Here is a 25,103-nt window from a genome sequence, read left to right as displayed (position 1 = left end):
AAACAGAACAATGAATGACCTTTTAAAATTGGAATCAACTATTCATTATTTTTAGATTAAAAATTTGCAAGCTTTTCCCAAGAAGGCTTTGTTACCTGTCTTAAGCTCACCATGTAAATCTGTGTTGCTAATTTGCCACACAAATTGATCTGTTACTCCACAAAAGCACATCAGCCTTTCATGTAACAACCGAGCCTTTTAGACCTACAACTAACTCTCCACCTGAGAAGGGAATGTGGTCTCAAACACCCTATTAGATCTTTTATAGGAGACACTCTCCGAAATGAATAACAGTTTCAACATCTTAACAGAGTCTGTGTTGGTTTCCCTGGAGCCAAGAGACCCTTACTAGGAAAATGTCTCCAATCTGACCACTGACCATAATGGTGCTTATTCTCTTCCTGTCCAATATTATTTACCTTTAGAAATATTTAGTTATTGATTTTTGAAAAGCTTAACAATTTTCTAAAATGCACTTGATACTCTCTCCCAGAAGTGTGCTTTTTTGTTTGTTTGTTGTTGTTGTTTTCTCATTCAATGTTTCATGGGTCTTCAATCCCATTCTCCTCACTAAATACAGGAATACTACATCTAAACTTGCTACAAAATTGAGCAGCTGGATAAATAGAACCCAAGTAAAAAGCTAGGAGAAAGGCAATCTCCTAAGTTTAGCAGAGAATCCAGCCCTTTCTTAATTTATTAAAAATAATATGATTACACAGTCAAATGTAGAATACAGGGTCATGTCTCTTTTACTGAAAACAAAAACAGTAGGATTTTTTCCAATATCTGTACTTATCCCTGAAAAAGTTCTTGAATATCATCAGATGTTTTAAAAGGTATTTAGCCTCCAAATTTTTACTGGTCCCAACAACAGAGTTTAGACTAACACTTTAAACAATCGATCAATAAGCTAATTATTTGTTGAGTACCTAGAGAACAATTGGCAAAGTAGTTAATCTACCATTCTACTGTCAAGGTTAATAGTTGCTTTCTTTTAATTATGAGTTCTCTTTCTTAAAAGGGTCTTTGTAGTCACTATAATTTAAAATTTATTTTATTTTTATAAATATGTTTAAGTAAAATAGAATACTTCACAGCTGGGATGTGGCTCAGGTAATCTTTTTCAGTGAAACAGGGCTTTATTTATTTATTTAAATCTTTTTATTTTATTGGTTAAGGTATTGTATATGTGTCCTTATTCCCCCATTACCCCCCCTTCCCCCCCTCCCCCGCGCGTACCCTCATCCCCTAGTGTCTGTGTCCATTGGTTATGCTTATATGCATGCATACAAGTCCTTTGGTTGATCTCTCCCTCTCACCTCCATCCTCCCCTACCTTCCCTCTGAGGTTTGACAGTCTGATCGATGCTTCTCTGTCTCTGGATCTGTTTTTGTTCATCTGTTTATGTTGTTCATTATATTCCACAAATGAGTGAGATCATGTGATATTTATCTTTCTCTGACTGGCTTATTTCACTTAGCATAATCTTCTCCAGTTCCATCCATGCTGTTGCAAATGGTAGGAATTCCTTCTTTTTTACAGCAACCTAGTATTCCATTGTGTAGATGTTCCACACTTTTCTAATCCACTCATATGCTGATAGGCACTTAGTCTGTTTCCAAATCTTGGCTATTGTAACTTGTGCTGCTATGAACATAGGGGTGCATGTATCCTTTCTGATTGGTGTTTCTAGTTTCTTGGGATATATTCCTAGCAGTGGGATCAATGGGTCAAATGGGAGTTCCATTTTTAGTTTTTTGAGGAAACTCCATACTGTTCTCCATAGTGGCTGCACCAGTCTGCATTTCCACCAGCAGTGCACGAGGGTTCCTTTTTCTCCACATCCTCGCCAGAACTTGTCATTTGTTTATTTGTTGATGATAGCCATTCTGACAGGTGTGAGATGGTACCTCATTGTTGTTTTGATTTGCATCTCTCAGATGATTAGTGACTTTGAGCATGTTTTTATATGTCTCTTGGCCTTCTGTATGTCCTCTTTAGAAAAGGATCTATTTAGGTACTTTGCCCATTTTTTGATTGGATTGTTTATCTTACTTTTGTTAAGTTGTATGAGCTCCCTGTAAATGTTGGAGATGAAACCCTTATCAGAAATAACATTGCCAAATACTATATCAGCGGTTCTCAACCTGTTGGTCGCGACCCCTTTGGGGGTTGAATGACTCTTTCACAGGGGTTGCCTAAGACCATCGGAAAACACATATATAATTACATATTGTTTTGTGATTAATCACTATGCTTTAATTATGTTCAATTTGTAACAATGAAAATACATCCTGCATATCAGATATTTACATTACGATTCATAACAGTAGCAAAATTACAGTTATGAAGTAGCAACGAAAATAATTTTATGGTTGGGGGTCAGCACAATATGAGGAACTGTATTAAAGGGTCATGGCATTAGGCAGGTTGAGAACCACTGTACTATAGGCTGTTCAAAGGCTGTTAAATCACATTGTTTACCCATATCTTCAGAAAAAATCACTTCTACTGTCGTGGTAAACAATCTGCTTTCCTATTTATAATGGTCTGGCCCTCTACCAACTTCAGCACGAAATTATAGCTAATTTGCCTACAAACATCAGGTGGTCATAATAATTTGGCCACTCAGTGTATGTTCTCCCATGCAGTGGGCTTTCTTGTTGTTTTGTTGATGGTTTATTTTGCTATATAGAAGCTTCTTATTTTGATGTAGTCACATTTGTTAATTTTCTCTTTAGTTTCCATTGCCCTAGGAGCTATATCAGTGAAGATATTTCATCAGATTATGTCTGAGATTTTGCTGCCTGTGGATTCCTCTAAGATTTTTATAGTTTCCCATTTTATGTTTATGTCCTTTATCCATTTTGAGTTTATTTTTGTGTATGGTGCAAGTTGGTGGTCTAGTTTCATTTTTTTGCATGTATCTGTCCAATTTTCCCAACACCATTTATTCAAGAGACTGTCTGGACTCTAATACCAAAACAAGATAAAGACAACACAAAGAAAGAGAATTACAGGACAATATCTCTCATGAACATAGGTGCCAAAATCCTCAACAAAATTCTAGCAAATCAGATCCAGCATTACATCAGAAAGATTATACACCATGACCAAGTAGGATTTTCCCGGGGATGCAAGGATGGTACAATATCTGCAAATCAATAAATGTGATACATCACATAAATAAATTGAAATATAAAAATCACATAGTCATATCAATTGATGCAGAAAAAGCATTTGACAAAATCCAACACCCTTTCTTGATAAAAACCCTTAGCAAAGTGGGAATAGAGGGATCATACCTTAACATAATAAAAGCCTTATATGACAAACCTACAGCCAACATCATACTCAATGAGCAAAAACTAAAACCATTTCACCTAAGAACAGGAACAAGACAGGGATGCCCACTTTCACCACTCCTATTTGACATAGTACTGGAAGTGCTAGCCATAGCAATTAGACCAGAAGAAGAAATAAAAGGTATCAAAATTAGAAAAGAAGAAGTAAAACTGTAATTATTTGCAGATGACATGTTACTGTACATAGAAAACCCTAAAGACACCATCAAAAAATTATTAGATTTAATAAATGAATTCGGCAATGTAGCAGGAAACAAAATTAACACCCAGAAATCTATGGCTTTTTTATACACCAATAGTGAACTTACAGAAAGAGAGATTAAAAAAACAATCCCATTTACCATTGCACAAAAAAAATTAAGATACCTAGGAATAAACTTAACTAAGGAGGTAAAAGACCTGTACTCAGGAAACTACAGGATACTGAAAAAAGAGATAGAGGAAGACATAAACAGATGGAAGAACATACCATGTTCATGGATTGGTAGAATCAACATCATTAAAATGTACATACTACCCAAAGCAATCTATAGACTCAATGCACTCCACATTAAAATACCAATGGCATATTTCACAGACCTAGAATAAACTCTCCAAAAATTCATCTGGAATAAAAAAAGACCCCAAATAGCTGCAGCAATCTGTGAAAAAAGAACAAAGTAGGAGGGATCTCAATACCAGATACCAAGCTGTATTACAAAGCCACTGTTCTCAAAACTGCCTGGTACTGGCACAAGAACAGAAATATAGACCAATGGAATAGGATAGAGAACCCAAAAATCGACCCAAGCCATTATGCTCAATTAATATTTGACAAAGGAGGCAAGAGCATATTTATTTAAATCTTTACTGTTGAAAGTATTATGGATATCCCCCTTTTTCACCCATTGCACCCCTCCACCCAATTCCTGCCCCACACCAGGCCTTCATCACCCTAGTGTCTGTCTCCATAGGTAATGCATGTATGTATATAACTTATTTGGTTAATTTCTTCTTGGCCCCCCACCCCCCTTCCCTTTGAGATTCATCAGTCTGTTCCATGTTTCCATACCTTTGGTTTTATTTTATTCATCACAGTTCATTTTGTTCATAAGATTCCTTGTTTGTTTATTTTGATTTTTAGATTCAGTTGTTGGTAGATATGTATTTATTGTTCATATTTTTTATCCTTTCTTCTTCTTACTAACGACTTTTCTCCTGATGCTTTTAAGATTCTCTCTTTGTCTTTAACCTTTGGCATTTTAATTATTATGTGTCTTGGTGTGGTCCTCTTTGGGTTCCTCTTGTTTGGAACTCTCTGTGCTTCCTAGACTTGTAAGTCTATTTCTTTCATCAGTGTAAGGAGCCTCCGGGACAACTTTAAGTGTATCAACATTTGCATTATGGGGGTGCCAGAAGGAAAAGAGAGAGCAAGATATTGAAAACCTATTTGAAAAAAAATGATAGAAAACTCCCCCTACCTGGTGAAAGAAATAAAACAGGGTATTATTAAATAAAAAAAGAAAGTGTAAAAGAACCAGAACTAATAAATATTATCAATGTACTTTTCTATCAATAGCTATTAATATATATGCAATATTTATTACCAATTATTAATGTAATTGTATTTTGAGTTTGTCATTAATACTGACTGCAATGGCTAGTAAAATTTTTAAATCAGAAAAAGTTTAATGAATGGGTATGTAAATTAAACTAAATTCAACTTAATCATTGTATATATAAAATGAAGCCCTAATAAAAAAGATCCTGTGTTGAAGATTTAAATTTATTGATATCATAGATAAATTGATAAAAATAAGGAAAGTTGTTTAATGAAAATTTAAACTATCAAGTTATAAATACTTATATTTTAGCTACTTTGAAACATACTCCGCAAATTTCTCAAAAAGTCAAAACATGGAGTTACCATATGATTCAGCAATTACACTTTTACATATACACTCAAGAGAACTGAAATCAGGAGTTCCAACAAAAACTTGTACATGAATGTTTATAACAGCATTATTCAAAAAGTTAAAAGAATCCAAATGTTTATCAACTGATAAATAAATAAAATATGGTATATCCATACAACTGAATGTTATTCAATCATAAAAAGAATAAAATAATCAACAACCTGATTCCAATTTTCTATGAAGAGGCAAAAGATCCAGAATAGCCAACGCAATGTTGAAGGAGAAGAATGAAGAACTGATTCTGCCCAAGTTCAAGAATTACTATAAGCTATATTAATCATGGAAGCGCAGCATTGACCAAAGAATACACAAATAAAACAGTGGAATGAAACAGAAAGTTGGAAAATGTAGTCAACTGATCTTTAACAAGGAAGCAAAGGCAACATATTGGAACATAGATAGACTCTTCAACAAATAGTGCTGGAACAACTGCACATCCACATGCAAAAAAAAATGAATCTAGACACAAAACTTACACCCTTCAAAAAAATAACTCAAAATGAATCACAGACCTACATGTAAAATGCAAAACTATAAAGCTCATTTAAGATAAAAGAAGAGAAAACTGAGATGATCTTGGGCCATCTTTTTAGATACAGTACCAAAGACACAATCCATAAAAGAAATAATTGATATATTGGACTCCATTAAAATTTAAAACTTCTGCTCTGTGAAAAACAATATCAAGAGACTTACAAAACAAGTTAAAAACCAGGATAAAATATTTCAAAAAGCACATCTGATAAAGGGCTATTATCCAAAATATACAAAGAAATCATAAAACTCTATAATAAGAAACAACCTGATTATAAAATGGAACAAAAACTTTAACAGACACCTCATCAGAGAAGATAATACAGATGGCAAATGAGCTAGGAAAAGATGCTCAACATCATATGTCATTAGGGATAGGCAAATTCAAACACCAATGACATACAGCTAAACACCTATTAAAATGACCAAAATCCAGAACATTGATAACACTAAATGCTGGCAAGAATGTGGAGCTACAGAAACTTGCATTCAAAGCTGCTGGGAATGCTCTAGGGTACAGCCACTTCGGAAGATAGTTTCAGAGTTTCTTAAAAATCTAAACATTCTTACCATATGACCCAGCAGTCACACTCCTTGATATTTACCCAAAAATTTGGAAACACATCTACACAAAAACCTGCACAAGGATGTTCATGGCAGTTTTATTTATAATTGCCAAAATTTGGAAGCAAGCAACATGTCTTTCAGTAGGTGAATGGATAAACTGTGGTGCATCCAGATAATGGAATATTATTCAGCACTAAAATGAAATGAACTATTAAGCCATAAAAGGACATGGAGAAAGCTTGAATGCATATTACTAAGTGCAAGAAGCCAATCTGATGGGCTGTCCTATATAATAAAAGCCTAATATGCAAATCATCCCCAGGGGTGGGGGGAGATCAGGAGTTTGACGGGGAGTTCGACTGCTCGCTATGACGTGCACTGACCACAAGGGGCAGTGTGGAACATGGTGGGCATCAGTGATGCGGTGCTGGCAGCGGGTGGCAGTGGAGGTGCTGCCAGCCCCTGTGGGCCCCAACAAGAGCGGGACCGCAGCAGGATGGTGGAGCAGGTGAGCAGGTGGCGCCAGGCCAAGGTGGTGCTAGTGGATTGCCCCCAGATGGCAATCAGTGGGTGGCAGGGGGTGGGGCCGCTGCCCAACTCCCAGGCGCTGAGGGAAAAAGGGCAAACAGCAATATTAAAATATTTCTTCTAATTATCTTCCTTTCAATGTGGCACAAATTCGTGCATGGGGCCACTAGTATAATTGATGATTACAACCATATGACAATCTGAAAGGGCAAAACTATGATGGAGAAAATTAAAAAATTAGTGGTTACCAGGGGTGGTAGGAGCAGGGAGATGAATGGGCAGGGCGCAGAGGATTTTTAGGGCAGGTAAAAATACACTGTATGATATTATAATGAGGGATATGTCATTATATATTTGTCCAGATCCATAGAATGCACACCAAAAGAGAACAGTAATGTAAACTATCGACTTTTGATGATTATAATGTGTCACTGTAGGTTCATTCTTGGCAAAATGCACTGTTCTGGTGACTGGTGTTGATAACGGGGGCAGCTATGTGCGGGGGCAGTGGGGGGACAGCGAGTAAATGGAAAATCTTGTAAATCCCTTTCAATGTTGCCTGTAAATGTGAAATAGCTCAAAAATAAAATAATAGTGACACATATAGGAAAATATGGACAAACCTTGAGTATAATATGCTAAATGCCCAATAAATTCAGTAAAAAAGAAAAGAAAAAGCCAGATGCAAAAAATCACATAGTGTATGATTCCAGAACAAGAAATTCACAGAGACAGAAAGTAAATTAGTGGTGGCCAGGAGTTGGGAAGAGAGAAGAATGGTGATTGACTGGTGATGGGAATGGGGCTTCTTTGTAGGATGATGATCATATTTTGGATTTAGGTAGTGGTGACAGTTATGAAACTTTGTAAATATACTAATAGCCACTGAACTGTGTGCTTTTAAATGGTAAATTTCATGTATATTAATTATATCTGAACTTAAAAAATTATATGAGGAAAAACCTTTTTACAGACAAGGAAAATTAAACAAACATCACCAATGCACGCGATAATAAGTCACTTGATTCTGGCCATCATATTTCATCCTAAAATTGGCGTCAGTAATGTAAACAGTCTGTGCACAGAAGCACCCCTCACAGATAACGCCTGCGCCCAAACAGCTCTTCCCGGGTGGGAAGTAGGGCCCTGCTGGGAAGGACTGGGAGGGATCAGAGACAGAGTAAGTTAGACTTCACGCAGGCAAACAAAACAGTGTTGTACTTCAGAAGCATTTGGGGAACTTTGGATGCTAAATCACCAGAAGACTGCTAAAGTAGAAATATGCATTTATAACAGTTTGGAGAAAATGGACTGAAGTACCTATCTAAATGTGGGTGCTGGTTTAGTGCTCAACACATACTCTTTCTTCTCTGACTCCCATGTAAGTCCTAATGCCAGCCTTTCCCAAGTGTGTTTGCTTGTTTGTTTGTTTGTTTTAAATATATATTTTATTGATTTTTTAAAGACAGGAAAGGAGAGGGATAGAGAGTTAGAAACATCGATGAGAGAGAAACATCAATCAGCTGCTTCCTGCACACTCCCTACTGGGGATGTGCCCGCAACCAAGGTACATGCCCTTGACCAGAATCGAACCTTGGACCTTTGAGTCCGCAGGCTGACGCTCTATCCACTGAGCCAAACCGGTTAGGGCATGTTTGTTTGTTTTTTAACCACAAAACATCCAAGAGAAAAAAGAAAATGAATTTTCAGCCAGCCATGCAAGTGAATACAGTTGGGATTTCACAGCAGCTGAGAGGACATTTCACCTTTTCAGTGCAGCCTCTTGATAATGCCAACCCTATTCTGTGCCCTCCCTAGGCAGAGCCTTCTCTTTCCACCAGAGCCTCAGAGAATGAGATCCCAATTCCTTAGTGTGCGGGTGAAGTTTGTTGAAATGTATCTGTAGTCCCAGGCAATGTCAGGATACCAAAACGATGCAGTTAGTGTTGGGTACCTTACCAGCAATTTCCCTTTTGAGCATTGGAATCTAATCAAGCATTTGAGCTGCACTGTTCGGAGTGAAATGTAATACTGCACGGCCTGCAAGGAAATAGATTGGGAAGAATTTCTTGCAGCCATTTGTCCCAGTAATTGACCAACAGAGAACAATAAAGAAGTATTCCTCAATGCTAGTATCCTATTGGAAGCTTCTTGCCCTTCCTCTAACACATTTTATAAATTGGAAGGATAGCTGGACAAGCACACATTTCCATGAAATGGGTGAATTTGGCCCCTGGAACATGAGCAACATCAGCGTAGCACCTGCAAACAACGATGAAGAGATCCATTGCCATTGCTTCCCAGAACTAGTGGGCCTCTTTAAGGATGAAAGTAATCTTCTCATGGTGCATCTTAAGGTAGTGACCAGATGGGCTCTGAAGCTGGCACCTACGTTTATCCACTCTGATAAGAAGCATCTCCAGCTAACTGTCTTTCCAAGTAGCTCCCAGCCTTCATAAGATTAAATGATCTGATGAAAAAATGAAAGGATTTTACTGCTGACAGAATACCACGGCAAACAGAGGAGTGAGGATGTCACCTGGGACTGCTTGTTACAACTCAGAGATGCATCGTGCACTTCCACAGTGAGGAAGGGATCCTGTTCACCTGAAAAGCACAACCTAACACATCATTTCACCTGAGAGATGGTCTAACAATCTACTCATTTGGGGCCTAAATCCATAGCTCAGTTGGAACAGTTGCATGGAAGTACAAAACTTTTTCTCTCTAGGCAAATAGTCTAGTCATTTTCCCCACCTCCATTCCCTTTTCTCTCTGCTATTCTGGCCCCAGCGTGCAATATTTTAAAGCATTGCAAAATGCCAATACACAAACAAAGGAGACCAGAAGCAAACCCCTGCTCTCACAGAATCTTGTTGCATAAACTGAGAAACCCTGACATGTAATGGAACCTTAGTCCCTTCCCCCCGCCTCTTCTTTGTAAATGATTTGCTTCCCCCTCCTTCTTCATGTATAAATAAACAGAAAAGTGTCTGTATATTTGGTATTTTTTCTCCTTTGGTCTTCATAATCAAGGGCTATTACGGCAATAGATCTTATCTGTGGAATGGCAGTCCCTCTGCACCTCCAGTTCAGGTTTTTGTTTATGCTTGGCTGCCATCGTGGCTGTTCCTGATAGTTTTAGGTCAGCCATGACAGACTATGGGTGACACTAAGTAAACAAGCTGGGAGTCTGGGACCAGCCAGGAAGGAGTGGTACTAGGGCTCACAGTTTGATTTTCCTTGAATAATCACTCCTTTTATTTAGAATAACTTATTGTGTACAGTACCTGCTTGTCTGGCTAAAGCAAATTACACCATCCACGGGCAAGAACATAGAAATCCTCATAAACAAAGAGAAACAAGGAAGACAAGCACAGCTTATTCAACTGCAAAGTGAAGCTGCCGGCTTTAGGGGCATGATCAGGCTGTTTATTTATTTTCTTAAATAGCTTAGAACTCTTTCTTCTGCTGCTTGTTATCCTGCTCTGACCTAAGTAACCCTGTCAAGCCACCTCCCAGGTTGCCCAGATCGCCACAACCAGCAAAGTAATCATTCTGAATGATAAGAAAGGGCATGATTTCTAGTGATCAGTGTCTCCGTATCCAGCGTGGCTCGCTAGAAGCACTGCTAGACTCTGTGTGTGTGTGTGTGTGTGTGTGTGTGTGTGTGTGTGTGTGTGTGTAAGAGGCTGCTGAATAGGGCCTCACTTTATTATATTTTCCCCATCCCCTACTGTGTGTCAAGCATTGTGGCACTCATTGTACAATCACTATTATTCATTAATTTCCTCAAATTATTATTCATTAATTTCCTCAAATTGTCCTCATGAATTAAGCAAAGACTAGTGACTTGTATAGATGACTATAAGCACTTTGGAAGAAAACAATTTGTTCTTCAAATTCTACATAGTTTATAAGCAAAGCTGTCAGGGACATTGAAAATCCTCCAGTTCAAATTCAGCAGGTTAACAAAGGATACTAGTAGTTGTCCACATTGCAATAATAAGAGTAAGACTAATAGTGGAATTTAGAAAAGTATACAAATAATTAGATCAGAAATAAAACTACCAAATGCTATACACAGAGAATTCATGGACAAATATTAATTTAAAAAACCTCACCAGTAATCAAAAAGGGATAAATATTAACATTTTTAAAATATAGATTTTTACCTATCAAATATGCAGTATTAAGGGCAATACTCTATCCATGTGAGACTATAGTGTATTGGGTCTTCTTATACTATCTATACTCTCCTGATGCTGGTGGAAAAATTAATTTTCATAATCATTCTGGAAAGATAGAATTCTCATAGCCACCACTATATTCTAAGTCAGTCCTCAAAATTTAATTTGTACAAGAATCACTTGGAGCTCTTTAAACACACACAACAACAACAACAACAACAACAACAACAACTACCCAGGATCTAATTGAACAAGTCTGAGTGGGGACTGAGATTCTTTATTTCTAAGAAGCTTCAAGGCAAAGGGGGTGCCACAGGTATAGGACCATGCTTTAAATGGCAAAGTGTTAGGTTCCTCAATAGTTCACCCAAAAGAGTTGTACTAAGGAAGTGGGTATCACATGTATAATTACCATAGTATGTGACACTGAAAGAGAGGAATGTCACAAAGATAAGGCCAATGCTTTAAACCTAAAGGTCTCCTAAGAAGATGGTCAGTTTATTGGGATGTGTTATCTGGAAGGTTCCCCTGGTGTAATCATGTGGATGTGTGTAAAAAGCAAGGGGACATGCAAGTGTGGAGCTACAGGAAAGTAACCAATCACTTTAACCTAAAACAATGGCCATGTCATGCAGTTCAACCTACTAAATCCGATGTTCATTGTCATGGAGGTAATAATTGAATGTGTGGAGATGTATAATCTTAGTAAAGCTAAGCATGAAGATTGAGGTACTGACTGATCTTTGGGAAATGTCTACATTTAGGGGATGAGCAGTGAAAGAAAGTAATGAAGGAAACCACTAGGGCTGCTGTAACAAAATCAACCAGATAGAGTGGCTTCTGATAGAAATTTATTTTCTCACAGTTCTGAAGTCTGAGATCAAGATGTCAGCAGGGATGGTTTCTTTGGGAGTTCTCTCCTTGGCTGGCTATTTTCTACCTCCGTCTTCATATGGTCTTCTCTGTACATGTCTGTGTCTTAATTCCCTCTTCTGAAAGGCACCAATCGTATTGCATTAGAGCCAACCCTAATCACTCATATTATTTTAACTTATTTACTCCTTGAAGACCCTATCTCCAAATGCAGTCACATGCTGAGTTATTGTGAGCTAAGGCTTCAACATATGAATTTGAGGGAACACAGTTCAGCCCATAACAGAGACTGGCAAATAATTATTAAAAAGATAGAAAAAAGATGCATTTTCAGAATCTTAAAGAAGCAGAATTTCAACAGTGAACCCCAGAAGCAAGAAAGCAATGAGAGGATGGTGGATAATGTGTTGTATTTGTAATTTTCAAGTCTTTTCTGACATTTGGAAAAGCAGATTGAATGATAAAATTGGGGGTTGAACTCAGAATAGAAAGAGGAAGAAGTAAAGACATACAAAAAGAGTAAAGAGATCTATTGGACAAAATAAAAAAATGTAAATCTTTGAGCAGTCTTTGATCCAGCCCTGCTGTGACTTACCAACTCCCTTTCTCTCCCCTGGAGGCACATCTTCACTTCCCCAGAAAGAGCCTAAATCTCAGTATCCTAAGTCCTAAGTCCTGGGACCATTTCTATCCTATCCTGTAAACATTCTGGGACCGTTAAGATAAAGTGTACAATGGGAATCACTTATAAGTCATTCCCCTCCAGTAGACTGAGTTTTCCAAAGAACATCAGCTTCAAAGAAAGGGGTTCTTTTTTTGTCTCAGAATTAGTCTGGAACAAAGGGTCAGCAGTGAAGCATCCAAGTACCTTCGATATGTATGTGACATGATCTCCACAGCATCTTTTGGCAAGGTCATGAAATTACCCACACCACTCTGGCAGATCTCCCTACTGGAAGACAGCAGGAAAAAGGAAGTAAATTTAACCCAAATAAAAACATTTCAGCCATTGAGTATAAAACTTCCTTTTGTATTAAACATTCAGTTCACTGATAATTCACTCTGTTGACCTTAAATGAACAGATAGCCACATGCTTATTCAGCAAAATGGGCTTATTTGGGAGCAAAAAATAATTGTAATTTGGGGCACATGATCTAATGGTGAACCATGCTGAGGTCCAGAGAAACAAAAGAGAGGAATGCCCTTTTATGGACTTGGGAGAGGCTTTCATAAACAAAGAGTCCCTTGGAAAAAACTGAACGTTCAAAGTATAGTGACTTCATTGGCTGAGCTATGGCAGTCTCCCATTGGATGAGCTATCGCTGGACAAAGAGGAACAGTTTTCTTCTATCACTTCCTGTCAGAGATGAAAGGTACATCTCTTCCTGTTGGGGTCAGCAGTGTGTGCTGAGGGACACCTGTGTGAGAGGTCTCTCTTCTAGCCTCCCGACTCCATTTTAAATGAGGTTTTTGTTTAATTTTAACAACTCTTAATCAAGATCCACTCAAGTACTTCCCATTGGAGATCCAGCCACTGGCAAATTTTGCAATCTTCTCCTTTCTCTACTCAAAATGACATCTGGGTGTAAGGTGGGGGAAGATGCTTCCCAGGTCTCTGTGGTCTTCAGATCTGATGGCATCTGTGTCCTCGTGTTTCTTTTTCAACTGGTTGCTGCTCCATGGCACTCAGGTCTCAAGTCAGTAGCTGGTGTGCTTGATGTATGGCCCATTGCAACATGATTGGGGCTTGTTGGTGACCCCTTGACTGTTCTGTTGAAGTGGCATAGGCATCCAGCACTCAGCTCTGCCCTGATTTCCTCAGCAGAGCAGATGTCTTGGGAGGCCCACTAGGTCTCAGTTCTGCCCACTCGAATATAAACTCAGCAAGGACAGGGTTCCAGCAACAGGTTTCACTCAGTACTATATTCCCAGTGCTTTGAACAGTCTCTCATCAATAGTGATAACTCCGTAATATTTGGGTAAGTGAATTTTCTAGCTTGGCTTTTTTCAGGCAAAGGAAAAAAAACTTTTTTTTATTTTTACTCTCTCATCTTCTCACCTAGTGCAAAAGTTTATTGTCAAAATCTTTATTTGAATATTAGAAATTGAATGTTAGTTCTTTTCCTCCGACTCTGTATTGCTTCTCTAATGAGCCTGAATGCTTCCTCACTTCTCTCTTCCCACCTTCATGCAGAGAGAGAGAGATAGGTCCCTTGCCCTATGGAGAGAAAGCCATTCAAAACACACACTCACACTCACACACCAGTATTTACTGGTCCCCAATCTTATAAAGAAGAAGGTTGTATTCCAAAAATGTTGGGTCTCATGTTTTTCATAGCCAACTGGAAGGAAAGCATCATAAAAAGCAAAGTCCACAAAATTCAAACACCCTTGTTAGGAGGTAAGACATCTACTCCGCCTATTTCTACCTATGGGGAGTTCAAGGTGAGAAACTGATCTAATTGCTCCCCTTTTATTTCATCAGCACAAATGAGGATCTGAGAGCAAATGGAGTTACTGATCAGGTTAGTAAGTTTGATATGACCCTACTCCTCCCCTTGTCTCAAGGGAGCAGGACTTGCCACCTGTTATAGGTCACTGTCACCTGTGACTGATGAGTAAAGCCCATAGGATCCTGGGAGTCAGCTCAGCTAGCCCATCTTAATGCACTCTACAATATATTGTTGAAATTTTATCAGTAATAGAGGATATCTTTCAGTACTCCATTGGCTCACTGCTGATTTATTTCTTGATTAGTTCAGAATCTGGGCAAGGAAGAGAAGCATTATTTACTGCACTGCCTCAGAAATCCCCCCCACCACCACCACCATAGGAATATTATCTTCAACCTAGATCAATCTATCAATAGATACTTAATCATTAGATAGTGAAAATCCAAAGTGTGCATAGTATGTATGAAATAAATGCTTAGTCTGAATCATTTAATGTGTTGCAGAGGGTAGGAGGTAACAGAACTCTAGCATTCTGATCCCAACCAGTCCTATTTCTTTGCTTTCATCTTGGTCAGGGCCACTTATCTTGTCAAGATTTGTTTTAAAAAAAAGTCAAGTATTTTCTTTGTTAACCAGTTCCATTTTTACAAGATTAGCCATATGAAATTGTTCATTGGCTAGCAGTAATGCAATGGAAGGACTCTCCACTGGGAAATAGAGAAGCTTGCTTGGTTAGTCCCTTCTCTGTGCTCCACTGACTCAGTGGTAAGTGGGACAGGTGAACTAGAAGTGCTCCACATACCATTCTATACCTTTTCTAGACAATTTGTCCTTTTTATCTTATAAAATGAAAATATACTAGTCTCAGGTAGAGGACAAAGATAGTCAATCAGCAGTTATTACATAATGTGTCATAAAGTCACCTCTAAATTAGTCATTCCTAACTCTCTTTTTCAAATCTTAGTAAAATTACTTTAGCATTCCTCCACAGATGTTATTCAACAACCAGTTGAGTGGTAACTTTTTGCTTCCAAAATACATTTAAACAGTGATGCTTTTTTAAAAGGGGGATGTTGGCCAGAATAGCTGACACCAGGCTAGTTTAATTAGTTACACATTTGCCTCCTATCCAGGTCCAATAAATCTGCATTCATCAGCACAGCTGCATCTCAGCATGCACACTTAAATTAAAGAGGCTTCCTCAGAGGCTGGGGCCATCCTGGCATCTCTTCACTTTGCCACAAGCCACATCAAATCCCGAATCATTGTCTTCTTAGAATTTCTTTATAGGTGTCTTCTTGTGACAGTCAGTAATGTATTTCCAGATTAAAATTTTACATTGTTGCTTAATAACCCAGGAAGTATTTTAAAATAAAATCATAGCATCTGGATCTTTAATGAAATCAAACAATTTATTTTTCCCTCTATCTCTCCTAAATGGTGTACATCAATGACACTTGATATAAAAGACTCAAGACTATTGTCCTTTGCTTTTCCTTTTATCTTTACTGTTGCTCTTCTAGGATGAAGCATCATTAATTGAAAGTGAAATTAAAGCCAAAATATTCTTTTTGGTATATTAGGATCCAAATGTAAGTGATCCTCGCTGATAGACATAGGATTAGCAGCTATTCAAATGAGATGCTATTTCTTGAATGTTAACATTTTTAAATAATGTAGGTATTATTTTCTCCCCAATCAGAAATTCCTAGCCAACAGGAAAAGGGGGCATTTTACGTAGGTTCTGCCCAGTGCTGTGTCAGTCTCTGAACATTCATCCACAGCTTGCACTTGACACAGCAATGATGGATGAGCCAACTTGCTGTTTGCTCTCCCCTGCAGAGAAGATGGGCTTCCTTCTTTACCAGAGAGCCAGAGGGAGAAGGATGGGAAGGAGATGGATGGGCATTCAAGAGGCACCAGCAGGGGTGACGTATGTGGACAAGCATCAGTGGCACCTGTCACCATATGGAATCAGGCCAGGAGTCTTTGGGACCTGCATCACATCCCCCCAGGGTGGACTCAGATCAGAAAAGACCTCACTTAGCCACGTGCTAGTCACCTTCTTGAGGGCTGCCTATACTGGGACTACACACTGGCACCAAGTTACAACTGCCACCATCTCGACATGAGTAGGGGACTCCACAGGACTCAAAGACAGCCATAAGATTAATGACACAGAGAGGAATGTCAGGACAGGAAGGTGGGGATAGAGAAGGGGAAGTGCAGAGAAAGATGGTGAAGGGCATCTCAAATTTTCCTCCTTCTGTTCACTTCTTTAAATAACAAGAAGGTTAGTGGCTTCTGCAGTCCTAAAATATACCCATGTCTGCCAAGTTCCTGAAGGTTAATTGCTGCTGCTGGGGGAGCTGCCCTAATTTGTTCTGCCTTTTAATGACCTTCCTGTAGGCAAATACAGGAGGCCTGCCTGCAGGTGTGCTGCACGCACCGAGATGGGGACCCCTCCCAGAGAAGTGTTGAACATGAGGCTGAGTTACTGGGAAAGTTTACCAGTGATTGGCAGTGATTTATATTCAGTGGCAAGTGTTGCAAGACAATTTCACATTTTCATCTGTCTTACAGGCTTTTTTAGTGGAGTTTTTTCAATTATACATCAACTGTTCTTTTCCTGTCACCTTGAAGTTCATGTATGATCCACAACTTGCTCCTCTAATTCAATTTATGCCTTTGAGAGATTGACAGGGGAAGTGAGTGGCATGAGACAGCCAAGTCCTACTCCACAGCCACAGTTTCCATTTCCGCTGGTGACAAATCCAGAAACTGAGACACACTGGCATCTGTCTGAAACCGGACATTCCAGGACATGGAGTGACCATAACTTTTTGTAACAAACTACTTACTAGTAGCTCAGTGGTTAAACCGACTTACATTAGGCCAATTTCTGAGCCTGCAAGTAGATGTTAAAAATGTATGCATGACTATTCTTTTGAGATGAGGGTAGGAACTCATATTAAGTACAGGGTTAGTTTAGCCACTCATTTTACTAGCAATATCAGAATTCTTTGCTTTCCTTTAAAGCAGTTCTCACCTATATGCCCCTCTCCCATCTTCTTCACTAATTGACAATGAAATACACACTCAAGAACCACTGCTCCCCTTCCTCTAACTAGTTGTTGAAGTAGATAGAGAAGTAGGCAGCCACCTCTGTGGTGTGTTAAAAAACAGGAGACCTGTTTGAAGTGATCAGAATATGCTGGAGGGGCTGCCCTGACTATCTGTACAGCTTCATTTCTTTGGTCCTAGAAGGAATTTATATCTTCTTGAGGTCCTCTTCTATTTGGTAATAAAATTGGTAGGAGCTATATGCCTTGTTTGCTCATTGTGTAAATGTGGTATGAAAAACATGGGCAACAGGTTTAGTACGGAAATATACGATGTTGAATCCCAGCTCTAAAACTGGGGATTTAGGCCAGGCACCTTGTTTCCTTATTCTCCAGTTTAGTCATCTGTATGAAAGGGAATCAATGCTTGCTGTCCCAAATATGTCCCTGGGTAATTATGAGGGTCAAAGGAAGTATTTTATATAGAAATGTTGTATAAAATATAAAGGCACTATCAATTCAATATGTTATTATTATCAATTCATGTCTTTGGGGAAATCAAGCAATAGATCAGTTAACTCAAATGCAAGACCTAGAAAAAGTGCCTGGACTGAGGTGGGCAGTTTGAGGCTGAAGAATGCTGGGCATGGTGAGGGGAAGAGAAATACAGATAAGGAGTAAGGCATCAAGAGTAATCATTAGGACTATTCATCAAATATTTACACCTTTCCCAGGAACATGGAAGGATTTCATTCCTCTGCCCAACTAAACATAGTGTGATCATGTTATTTGCTTTGCAATGAAATATGAGCAAAAGAAAGAAATATGTTTATCAACAAAATGCCTCCACCTACTTGGTCCTTGAGAGACTAAGAAATACAGAAATCCCTGTAGCATGAGTAAGAAATCAACTTTTGTTGTGTGAAGTTGCTGAGATTTTAGGATCATTTACTAGCCTATTCTGCTGGTATGAATTAAAAACACATTTTGTGTACTAATCATCTGCCAAGATTTGACCTTGTCTATGCTATACTTTATCTCCTGCTCTTTAAGGGAAGGGAAGTCTAGTAATGGTTTTCCTATGGGTAAGTTACATTTGATAATAGTGATTTAGGGTTGGTCTAACCAGTAATTTGTCTTTGATTTACTTTATTGAAAAGTGAAGAAGTGGATGCACCGTGACTCAGTTTTGTTTTGGTTATTTTCTCTCAACATTTGGCAGCTTATCCTGTTGCAAATGCTGAGAGAGCTCTGTGGCACTTCTGGGATCTGGAGAATGAGTACTAAGTGAATTCTGGAGGCACCTTAATGTGGAGAGTTGAATGCAGTGAGTTTTCATAAAAAGGAATTTTGAATAAATGTTATAAAGAATGAAATGGGTAAAGGTTAGTAGCATGAAGAATGAAAAAATAGGAGAAATAAACAGATAATTATAGCTCCAAAAGAGCCTGACCTGCTCTTGGCCAGAAGTAGGAAAGCCAATTGAACTGGAGGATATTTGAGGACATTTCCATTGTCTCAATCTGAAGTCCCTGGTTATAATCAACAAAAACAACTCTAATTTCAACAGAAAACAAAATTAATTGGAAGGATATTGAGTAGCTCACAGCACTGTAAAGAAAGCTAAAGAAACCAACTCAGCAAGCATAAGCGCCAAAGCAACGTTGGTGGTCCAGGGAGCAGGGACAAATGGACAGTCTCCAGGATAAAAAAGCTCCTGCATTTTCAGGCTATTGACACGCTGCTTATGACAAATTTCAGGAAAAAAAAGGTGGTCATGGACTTTTGCCTGGGCCAGAGCAGGGTGGGCAACTTGATTGACAGATTTCATGTAATATAGCAAAAATGAGATAATGATACAGGAGAAATGAATGTTGAGTGGTCAAAAATATTCTCCAAAACCAGCAACAGAAATACAATCCAGGAAGCATAAGCCTGAGTTCAGGTTTGGTTTAAGAAATAACTAGAAGCTGTGGTAGTAGGTAAATTGCCCATGGAAATGGAATTCCCTACAAAAATATTTACAAAAGATGATCCTTACTTTTGCATACAGGATACACATACACACACACACACACACACACACACACACACACAAGTAAAGAGAAGATGAAAGCAACAGTCAGGTAACCAATTACTGAAATAGTACACATTCATGTGAAGTAGTCACTTTCCATGAGGTGCTGACTTTTCAAAAGAAGGGGGAATGAATCTGAACCCCCTAAAAATTGGCAGGGGGTGCTATAGAACTTATTTGGGGAGTGAAAGGGAGGGGAATTAAAGACAACTCATGCCACAGCAAGACAATCAAATCATGAAAAAAGCAGATAGTAGTAATTAACAATGATTCTCACTCAACAATTTGGGATGCGGCACACTGATTTTAAGATTTCTGCAAGTGATTAATCTTTTCTCTACATGATAAATTGAACTGAATTTTTATGTTTAGACTAAGTGAATGCTGATGGGTCCAGAACTCCTTTTAAATTCATTTTTTAAAAATTCTTTGCCTCTCTTCCTTCGATTCATCATCGTAAGAAATGTTCTTCAGCTTGTGGTGAGTTCTAAATGGAGTGATTGCTTGTTTCACATAGCTCTCTCATTTTCTCTGGTGAAGGAATTGTACTTTTAAGAAAGCCGGCTCTGAGGCATAATTTGAGATCACAATTCAGGGCCCCTCTTATATTTTCAAGCAGGAATATGAGCTGAGTCACCTATAGTACCTGAGGAAAGTTAGAATTTTGTTCTTTCATCTGCACTGTGCATGTAAATGTGGGGTACCCACGTGCACAGTTATGAGTCTCCAATGATAGGCATAAAAAGGGCAATGATGTTAGGAAGTATGGGAAATGAAGCACTAAAGGAACAGAATATATCCTTATAGGGAGAGAGGCTGTGACAAGGAGGAGGAGAGACCTTAGGCTGACAGACAACAAAGTGGAAGGATGGAAGTTTTCAAAGGTTAATAACTTAATGAATTACAAATATTCAAAAATAGAAGAAAGGAAGGTATATATTCCTAGTGAAGAACTCTAGACTCAGAATTAAAAATGTTATATTATTTAAGTGGCACAACTCCTACAGAGAAAAAAGTTTAGAATCCAATTAATAGATTTGGAATATACCTTCCTCTAAAAACAATGAGTTCCAAGTTCAGCATATTGCCCCCTAGCCCTAGAGAGGGACTAAGTGAAGAATGCACTGAAGAGAGATGTGTTTATTGGGAACTTTCAGAAGAATATCTTCAGAACCAAAGTATTTTGTAGTTAAATGGACTAAAAATGAATCCCTGAGACTTAAGACTCTAAAAGAAATTCTAACTCTTGGGACAGGTTTGAAAGGTTTTTATTTATAATGTTCACATATTTTTTTAAAAAAATGGTGACCAGCTATTCTCCTGGTCTGGTCTTTGCCAATAACAGAACAAGATCTCAAAAATAAGATTTTTAAACCAGAAAGAAAGTCTTCCTGCTTTCATTCAGTGGGGGGAAAAAACCCAAAACACATTATACTATGGTTCAAAACACAGACTTAGGCAAAGCTTTGTCACTAACTATCAGATTGAAGAGAGAAAGTTATGTAAAGTATATGAGTCCCAGTTTCCTCTTTTTTTAGAAAAAATGGTATTGAACTAGATTGTTATTCATGTCACTTCTACAGTTAGTAGCAGAGCTGTGTCTAGAATCCATTCTTCTGGATGTCATACACTTCCCTAACCCAGCATCCATCTCCAACCTATGGAATAAAATGCTTAATATAACTGGGGAAATGATATATAAGAAGTGGAAATAGTTTATTAGAGTTATGCATTTCAACAGACAAGGTGCTTCCTGACTATCAAGCCACGTCAAAGAAATAATTCAAGTAAACCTAAAGGCTGCTAAAACTAGTACAGACTTTCACCTGGAAAAGTTTAATGATGAGAGGCTGGCTTGAGCTGCCTGTGTGAACAGAATGAGAACAAGGACTACAACAGATGCAAGCTACACTTTAATCAACCCCCTGTAGGTAAGGGTACTTGGTTCTCATAGGTGGCCTATACAGTAGCAGACCTTGAATATTTGAAAGAATTCCATCCAATAGATCTGAAAGACTCATAACCAAGGAATGGTTGAGCAGGAGGTCCCTGTCAGCAATCTCAAAAGAACCCATAAAGTATTTCATAAGACAAAGAACCATGGCCTTGCCGTGGGCCACACATAAGACCCCAGTTTATATAACAAGAAACACATAAGAACTTGCTCTTTCCTTCTAATCATTCTTCTTTGGACCCAACTTTGGAGAAGCCAGAAATAGTATCTAAAAGTTTTAAAGTTGGTAAAGTAACTAAGAAAGGTAAGAAAGGGAAGGAAGGAAGAAAACAAGGAAGAAAAAAAGATGGAGGAAGGAGGAAAGGAAAAGAGGAAGGGAGGAAGGAAGGAAAGAAATGAAAGAAAAAAAGAGAAGGAGAAACTGGCCATGATGCCATTCCCTACTACAGACTTCTAAATGTGGGTCAAACCTGAGCTGCCGTAGGAAAAGGAGAGATTTGGGATTGGATGAATGATTAAAATTTTGATATTATGTTCAACTAAACTTATTTTTCTACATATTGGGGTAGATTATTGTTCAGTGATGATTCCCTCTCTCCCCTGGGGAGCATGCTTCCCTGCTTATTTAAGCATGTGTGTTAGAAGTCACTATGCGAATGTTCCAAGCTAAGATCTTTAGATCAAAGAATGAGTGTTTTCAGTCACCTCTCTGGGAGCTCCTGACCTCACTATAAGAAAATCCTGTACCAGAAAGTCTCTTCCCCTCCAGCCAGGGTTCCAGAATGAGACAAATGAAATAGAGCCGCCACAGGCGACCTGCACAACTGCAGCCCAAAGTAAGTCATTCTGCCAAACCACTTGCCTATGAGTATGAGTCAATCCTCGTGTACCTGAGTTTGGGGTGATTGTTATTATGCATCGTTAATGTGGCAATAGCTGACTGAGCTCTATAGTAATAAGCTCACATAGATTAATAACCAAGGAGAATAGAAAGATATTCAGTGAAAAATCTCTCTCCCTATACAGTGAGCTCAGCCAACCATGACCACTTCCCATTGGCAAGTATGTTGTTTAGTTCCTTGGTGATATTCCAAGTGGTATTTAATGTATACATAATCAAATATATGTTTTTCCTTTGTGATATATTGGTACATTATCAGAGTCGCTTGCTCTTTTTTCTATTTAACACTTTATTTCATTCATAAAGAGCATCTTCATTCTCTTTGCCACCACATGGTAACCATTATATTAATGTACGGCTTGTAGTTTTGAATATGGTACCTGGAAAACTGATCAAGAAAAGTTAGGGGATCTGTGCACTGTATTGTCCAGGGGCAGTCATGGAGAACTGATGGAATGGGATTGAACAGCTGTGTTAAAAAAAAATAAAATGTTTTCCTGCCTTGGGCCCTACTGATAGCTCAGCCCATTCAATAGCTGGCTGTTGTTAGAGTTCACTGAGTTAATACTTGTATATCACTTAGAAAAGTGCCTGGCATATAGTAAGTTTTAAGTATGTATTTACTATTATAATTACCATTTTCATAGCCTACCCCCCAATCTGAGACATCAATATATTGGAAAACTCTCTAAGGTAGTGTCATTGACCTTCTTCTCACTCATAATTTTTTTTACAGTTCTCACCCCTTCTGCCATCCCTGCCAAATTTGTTGTAATTGTTCCCTCCTTTCCTCTCTCCAGCTTTGGCTGCACTCACCTCCCTCAGTCAAAATCTCTCCATTGACTCCATAGAGGACTCCTATGCAGTATCCTCGTAGCGTCCCCTCATTGTCTTTGTTTTATATATATCTGCCACCTGGGACTGATATCACAGAGATTTGGAAGTCAGACAGACAGGTTCAAATCTGAGTTATAAGTTTATCCATGTGCAATTTTAGACCTTGCTGAGAATCTTTTTTACCTATTTTGTAAAATTGAAAAAATTATAAATACCTCATAAGTTTTTTTGTGAGATTTCAGAGCGACAAAGTAAATAACATGCCTGGCACATGGTAGCGTCTCAATGAACATCTTCTCCTTTACCTCTCAATGACTTCTTGTCTTTATTGATAGGCTTCTCCATTTCAACGGTTTCACCTAATATCTCTATGTAAGTGACCCCCAGATCTCTGTATATCTCCTCATTTCTATTTTGCAAATAAGAAAATGGAGTCTTGCTCTTTCTCAAATGTCCAAGGATCTGTCTTTCATCACAAAGAAATGTCATGGCATCTCCAATGCAACCAATTCAAACCGATCTTTGCTTGCCCACTGATTCTGTCATCCTCCTCCCTTGCCTCTCTCATTTCTGTGAATGATGCTAGTAACCCATTCTTTAAACCTCACTGCCATCTTCAATTCTTTCTTCTCCTATTCCTCATATTTCCAGTCATTCACAATGATTCTTATGTAATCAGAGCTGGAAAAAAATTTGGTGATCACATAGGAAACCATCTGTATTTCACAGGTAAAAAAAAACAAAAACAAAAACTGAGGCCCAGAGAAGTGAGTGGAGGTCTAGGTGGAGAAAGGTAAAACTAAGATTTGAGTCCTCAGATGTGCAGGGCAGTGTTTTTTCCATGACATCCCACTAATAGACTTCTTTCTCAACATTTCTGCTTCTTCCACTACTGTTCAGGTCATTGTTATATCTGCCCACTATTATAGCAAAGACTTCCAATCACAAATCCAATATTTATTAGCACTAAAATTAAAAGACTCCTGTATATCACCCAAACCAAGGCAAGTACCACATTTCGGGAGACAATAAACTGACAAATGTGAGTAATTTCAAGGATGACAGCATTTGGTTTAAAGAAAAAATTTCAAACAATTAGAATGTTCTAAAAATGAGGTAGGGAGTTTATTGTCACAAGAGATTATGCAAGGCAAGATTGTTCAATCACTATGAAGGGATATTGTAGAGCAGTGATGGCAAACCTATGACACGCATGTCAGAGGTGACACACGAACTCATTTTTTTGGTTGATTTTTCTTTGTTAAATAGCATTTAAATATATAAAATAAATATCAAAAATATAAGTCTTTGTTTTACTATGGTTTCAAATATCAAAACATTTCTATATGTGACACGGCACCAGAGTTAAGTTAGGGTTTTTCAAAATGCTGACACGCCGAGCTCAAAAGGTTCGCCATCACTGTTGTAGAGGAACATATGAATTAAAAGCTAAGAAAAGAGTATCCTTAAGGTGTTGTCCCACCCAGAGATTCCATGATTTTAGGGTCTAATCTGGTACTACTTATTTAGTTGCTATTGAATTAGTTTTTCTAGAATAAATTTTAGCCCACAAGAAAGCTGTGCTTGTTCTCTGTTGCTTTCTAAAAGAAGTACTTTCTGAAAAGAGTGGACAACTCCTTACTTTTAATTTAGTAAAGTTTCTAATGAATAAAACCTGCTTGTTCATTCAGCCAAACAATTTATTTTCACTTGCACTCTTCCAGACTTTCATTTTAGCTCCTCTCCAAAGAGAAGACAATTCAACCCCGAGTCTAAGGTCATTCCCTAAGTAGAAACTCCACT

The sequence above is a fragment of the Myotis lucifugus genome, unplaced genomic scaffold (assembly GCF_000147115.1).
Source record: "Myotis lucifugus unplaced genomic scaffold, Myoluc2.0 scaffold_38, whole genome shotgun sequence".
Taxonomy (NCBI): domain Eukaryota; kingdom Metazoa; phylum Chordata; class Mammalia; order Chiroptera; family Vespertilionidae; genus Myotis; species Myotis lucifugus.
Note: the sequence above shows the minus strand (reverse complement) of the source record.